The sequence below is a fragment of the Gossypium hirsutum genome, chromosome D09 (genome assembly GCF_007990345.1).
Source record: "Gossypium hirsutum isolate 1008001.06 chromosome D09, Gossypium_hirsutum_v2.1, whole genome shotgun sequence".
Classification (NCBI taxonomy): Eukaryota; Viridiplantae; Streptophyta; class Magnoliopsida; order Malvales; family Malvaceae; genus Gossypium; species Gossypium hirsutum.
Window position 1 is genome coordinate 18,842,028 of NC_053445.1, and position 6,747 is coordinate 18,848,774.

The window sequence follows — 6,747 nt, forward strand, 5'->3', positions numbered from 1 at the left end:
TAAAGGCTGAATTCAAAGAATAAAAAAAACGAAAAAGGGAGCAAATTAAAAAGCGTGCAACAGGAAGAGGACCCAAAAGAAAATTCTCCTAAACCTCTTAAACACTGCGTTTAAATGGGATTAAAATAAAACAATTTAAATTTCATGGAAAGATTTAAAAATAAAAACCATGATTTTGAAATGATGGAAAAATAAAAAGGATTAAAAACAAAAATAACCCATAAATAAAACCCCACTGCATTTGCAGCCAATAAAACCCATTTCAATCCCTAACAAAACTCTCCTCTGCCATTTTTCAATCACGCCGTTGCGCTCCCTCTGCCGTTCCAGTCTCCTCCCTTTTCCGACCAGATAACGGCGAAAAGAGGACACCCAACGACTCTTTCAACGGTAAGTCTTCCTTTCCTCCCTTTCTTCGTTTATTTTTGTTGTTTTAAGAAACAAAATAAAATAAAATAAAATAAAATAAAAAACAGTAAAAAGAACAGAAGAAACAAAGCCAAAATCTGTCACCTTCAAAAAATGTTTTTCTCTCTTGTATTTTCCTTTTTAATTTTTTTTCAATACAAAAATTTGCTAACCTCCATTACATAAGTCGATTCGCCTTTTATACAACAAATTTCTCCTGTTTTTCGTTTTTCTCTGTCTTATTAGTGCCGTTTGTGATTCCTTCGTTGCAGGTACGTGAGAACAGTGAGGTTGCCAGACGTGAGCGACGTGGGCAGTTACTGCGGAGGGAGAACGTGTGCGGCGCGGGGGAAAGGGTTTCTGCTGTTTAGGTTTTTTGTGCTTTAGGTTAGTGGGTCAGAGTTAAAATGGGATATTGGGCCTTAGCAAGGTCTGTTTTGAGTGGGCCGGGTAAAATTTGTTTATTACAGATAGGATATATAACATGCAAGAAAAGCAAAAATATATTTGAAAGAATGAAAAAATGAAAAACTTTTTGGGTTAGACAATGAGATAAAATATACTAAAATGAGATAAAAAAAATAACTTAAAATGATCTCTTGTTAGTTTTTAAACTATAAATATACTTTTTGTTAGTTTTTAAATTCACTCATTTATCTGGTATAAAAACTTACTCATTTATCTAGTTATTTTTTTTTCTCTTAAATTTAGATTCACTTTTAATACAATTAATATATGTTTTTGTAACTTTTAACTTTAACTATTTTATCTGTTTAAAATTATTAATAATATGTTAAATATACATTTTCAGTAAGTTTTTAAATTTAATTATGTTATTTATTCATAAATATTGATAATTTTTTATTTAAATACTTCTTTTCGAAATGTAATCATTAATTTTAAAATTTTTATGTTAAAATAAAAATTTTAAATAGATAATAATATAGATAATATATAAATATTTAACTTAAATTAAATGGATAAATTATTTATTAAATTTTTATTTAATTAAATATTTGTCTAAATTTTAAAAATTATAAATATCTATTTAAATATCTAAGATAATATAACTATATAATAATTATTTTTATAATAATGATAAAATCTAATGAATAAATAGGTTAAGTAATTTTAAAAAAATTACTTCTTTTAAAAAATGTGATAATTAATTTTAATTTTTTAATTCTAAAACTAACATTTAAAATATATAATAATATGGATAATATTTAAATAAATATTTAAATTAAATCAAATTGATAAATTATCTAATTAATTTTTATGTAATTAAATAATTATCTAAATACAAAAATATAGATGCACCACTCTTGTTATATTATTTTAAAATTTTGAATAAATTTAATTTTATGATTGATATCATAAATAAATTTAAACCATTTATTATAATTTCTTTTAGATATTTTTAATTCAATATTTTATTTGATAAATATAATGTCTTAAATTACAAATATATCAAAATTATTTGAACTTTGAGTAGTTCTAATTATGATTTATATGTTGTTTAATACATATATATATTTAGTTATATATATATCAACTTCTTTTTTTAAATTATAGTTCAAGAAAATATTAATTATCTCTCTTCTTCTTTTTTGGCTTCATGAATAGAAGTTTTGGTTGTTTTTTAACCGCTTCACGAGTGACTATTTTCATAGATTACATTGAGAATGTAAATTTAAAATCAAATCCCAATCACTTTAAGTATAGTTACTAAAAGTAAAAAAAAAAGAAAAGAAAAAGTGTTTTTTTATTAAAAAAAATTATAAACAAAAACTAAATGCAAAAAATTGTAATGCAAAGTCCTAAGATAATTAAAATTATATTTAAAATAATTAAGCAAGTGAAAAGAGACTAAATGAAAAGTAGAAAAAAAATCCAATATATAATTTTATTCGCAAAATTTTATATAACACAACATATTTTATTTATATGCTCATCAATGTTAATGAAAAGTGATTAAAGAATAATATAAATAATTTGCAAAAAAAAGTCAAAAAAATCTATTTATTTTATTAAAAAGGTAAATATCCATTAAAACATAAAAAAAAATGAAATGCATGCATAAATGGTATAAATATTTCATAAAATTCATGTTATTTCTAATAATTTTAAAAGACAAAAACATGAGTACAATTAAAAATATTAATTCTTATATCTTAAATTATTTTAAATAATTAAATTTAAAAATAATTAAAATTTAAATTCAACCTCAAAGATAATTATAATTTATTTTATTTTTTGTGTTATTTAGATTAAAAGTTTAAATTCATGCATTTCGGTTATAAAAATTATTTTTAATTAATTCAATTTTCAAGGTTTTTTTTTTGTGATAAACAAAGACCATGAGATTTAAACTAGACTAGCAATATCAAAAGCACCACTAGCTTTGTCACTATCAAGGACTTCAAGTTATTCCATAGGGACATCTACCAACACATGTAGCCCTTCCTTATCAACAGAAGACATCTTGGTAATTTGATCAGCAACATGATTGACCTCTTTAGGGACATATCTTACCACCCAATGCTTTTTATTTTGTAGCATCTGTTAAATTCTCCTGACTAGAGTTAGAGTTCCGTTTGCCAAATTATTCCCTTAGATTGCTTGGGCTTCCTTCAGGCTATCAATCTGAATCAAAACCCTATCCAAACGACCATCCTTATAATAGGGTTAGTCCATCCAAAATGTCCCATAGCTTAGCATCAATGACCGAACATGTCACACCCCAAAATATAGAAGGTTAATTGAAATAAATAATAAAGAAATGACCTAGACTAAATGATTAAGTAGTGAGTGCACTCCCTAGAGGTCTTAAGTTATATCCATTCTTATCCTTTTTTTTTTCATTTTAATTTCAGCAAACTAGGATGAACGTCACCTTACAATAAATATTATTGGAAGTAAAAACCTATCAAGAATGGGCAACAGGCCAATGGTTAAGCATCTACTCCTCTACACCCTAGCAAACCATTTTTTAGCCACCTCTTGCCCAATTCCATTCCAATTTTTTGGCAAATTAGGGGAATTACCATACAACCCTTTAAGGTCTGAAAACCCTAACTATTTATTCCATTTTTTTCTCAATTAGACATAGATTATGATTTCTCTTCAAACCCAATTGGAATTTCTCTTCTCTCTTCCTATTTCATCTTATATTTCTTTACCATCCTCTTCTTTGCATTGAATTTTCCCTATTATTGAAATTATTTTACTCTCCAAATCAAAACAATGTTCGATAAATCAGTTATCTACTAAATGTTGAATTCATCGTTGATAGCCTTTGTAATTCTATCAAGTTCGTTAAGTACATCTCTTTCAAAAGTTTAGACCCCAAGTTTCGTAAAATTTCTATCCGATACTAATCTTTCAAATCAATTAGTCAATCTTTCAAAAGTTCTTGACAAATCTTTCGTTAAAATCGTTGAATCTTGTTAAATCTTGAAAACAAATTTTAACACGTGTATAAATGTCGTTTGAAGGACCTGTTTTAGGTGCATCAGATTAGATTGGAACATGAGGGACAACATTATAGCCTTCGATGAAAGGTGTGTGTTCTTTTACAAGTGAATTGGGGCAAATTGTGTCACGGATTAGGGCTACAGAGCTAACTATACGAGCGTGTGGACCACCTGTTTGGACCACACAGCCCCTCACACGGCCATGTCCCCTTGAAACCCTAGGATACTTTCGATTCTCACACGCCTAGAACCCTCTACACGACCTGTCACACGGTCGTGTCTCCCCTGTAGCTTAATTTTGTAATTTCCACATGGCCACAGTCTGTTACACAGCCTGACCACACGGTTGTGTAACCCTTCCACACGGCTTAAGGCATTGCATATGGCTTGGCCTAATGTCCGCGGAACTAACTAAAAATTTGACTAAGGCAAGTGCACATATTAATTAATAGTATAGCTACGTTGAGCAAAGATATCGTTCCTACGAAAACTAAAAGTACTAGTAATTACCGTCTTTCTATTATTTAATCGAATAATTTGAGTGATTGATTTAAAAACTAAAATTAACTAATTTAATTAACTAATGAAAAAGACAAAGAATAAATCACGAAAATAATCGAGTAACAACCAAGAAGCAAAACAGTACCCATGAAAGATTTTACCTAGATTTCATTTGTTGTTATCAATCTAAATGACACAATTTCTTTACTTAGTAACTTGATCCATAAAAATCCCTAAATTATTCAAATATCTCTTTCAAGCACAAGTGTCGAAACCATTTTTTTTGAAAAACAAAAAAAAAGTTTAGTTATCGACTTAAAAATGAAAATGGGAGTCGCCACTGATCTTTTATTGAGGTGTGACCGGATCACCTTGAAAATAATTTTAGGTCTGCGAATTTTGAGAAAATAGGTTCGGGAGTCGGTTACGCACGAGGAAGGGTTAGCACCCTCGTGACGCCCAAAATTGGTATCGAATTGATTGTTTAATGTCTTAATGTCAAATTTTGAAAATATTTTAAAATTTGATCCTTTTATCTTAAATAAAATGAATTGGATGATAAGGCCAAATTTGAGTTTTCCACTCAAATCCCCTTTGGCCTAAGGCGACCTTTACGGGTTTTCCCTTTAGCCTCTCCATTTTTCATTTTCTATTTTCAGTTTTCATTTTTCATTTTTTTTAATTTTTTATTTTTTTGACTCAGAGTGCCCTTTGCTGGTTTTCACCTTGGCCCTTTCTTCTTTAAACAAAGTATTTCTTGACTGGATCCGAGTTTATAGGATTAGCTATCTCACTCAGAACCAATGCATTTCTAAAAAAGGTCTTCTTTACAACATAGGGATCTTCCCGATTTGGCATTCATTTCCCTCTAGAATCCTTTTGTAGAGGAATGATCTTTTGCGACATCCAGTCCTTACGTGGAAATCTTTGAGATGACACTGTTTATTATGGGCTCGTATCATTTGTTTCTAGTAAGAATAGCCTTTAACCCTTTTCCTAGGTCTAACTGATCACATCACGATTGGATCCTTCCGACTCTAATACCCAGAGAGAGGGGACTTCAATAGGTAAAACTACCTTAATCCCGTAACCCAAAGAGAACAACGTTGCTCTGATAGAAATCTTGATAGATGTTCGGCAAGCAAGGAGGGCAAATGGTGATTTCTCATGCTAGTCCTTGTAAGTCTCAGTCATTTTTTGCAATTCATTGTCTTGCAATACAGTGACAAACCATGGTGTCTGATTTTAAATTGATTACAGCTCTCAGCTATCGCGTTATCATTCAAGTTCAATACATTTTCCCATACCATCGGTATATGATGACATTGATGCATGCAGTAGCCTCTATCCATTTGATGAAGTAACTGATGATCTCAATAGTGGAGCAATGCCCATTAGAAGTCTTCGATAATGGTGATGTCCATGCCCCATTTTGCTCAAAATTTGAGTCGCCCTTTTTTGGGTTTTCTACTCAAAACCACCTTTGGTCACAAAGCGCCCCTTGTGGGTTTTCGCCTTGGCCTCTCTTTTTCTTTTCTTTTTCTCATTTTTTATTTTGATTTTTTTTCATCTAGATTTTTCTCTTTTTCATTCTTCTTTCTTTTTCTCTCATTTTCATTTTGACCTTGATTTTTATTTTGATTTTTCTTCTTTGTTTTTTGATTTTTTTTATTTTTTTTGAGCTCATAGGGTTAGGCAAGTCATCGTTATCCCTTTCAAAGAATCTTCTTTGATATCGGACTTCCTTCATAAAACCTTTTGGGGTGACACTGTGACTAAAAACTTTTGATCTTTCTCTTTCATCAGGATGAGATCCAACAAAGCTTGAAGAGATGAAAACTCGACTTCAAATGGGCAAAGCTATGCTGAGCCAACGAGAAAGGCATTGCCCTGACAAAGAATTGCATCGTTCATACTGCAAAGTTCTACCATCGCGCTGTTGTGCAGATTTCATTATCAACGTTTAACCCGAACATATCCTGGTATGATCCTACAAAGATATCTTTGAACTCTAGAGGTAACTTAATGAGGTCTCACTTCATCTTTGCGGTCAGGTCAATTCTAATCTTCACCAAGCTCACAATTTCTGATGATTCCTTGTGAGGTAGGATCTGTCTATCCTCTTGTTCAACCATCCTTAGCAAGTTCGAAGATAAGCTACAATCTTTGTCATTTTCAAAGTTATGAGATCCCTTTAAGCACATGCTCGCTCAAAAGGAAAATCTGGGTCCGCAGCAGAGTCATTCACGTAATTGATATCTAGGGACCCATAATAAGTACCAAATAATATACAAAAGAATGTATAAATTCATGAATAATTATTTGTACCATATGATCATGAATGAATGAATAATAATTTGGA

At 30.1% G+C, this 6,747-nt stretch overlaps 1 long non-coding RNA gene across 1 annotated transcript; it reads left to right on the plus strand.

Annotated features, from left to right (window-relative positions):
- On the plus strand, positions 1-951 carry LOC107952548 (uncharacterized). Its single transcript, XR_001698834.2, has 2 exons — positions 1-390; positions 681-951. It is a non-coding gene; the product is annotated as an uncharacterized lncRNA (long non-coding RNA).
- Positions 952-6,747: the final 5,796 nt, after the last annotated feature.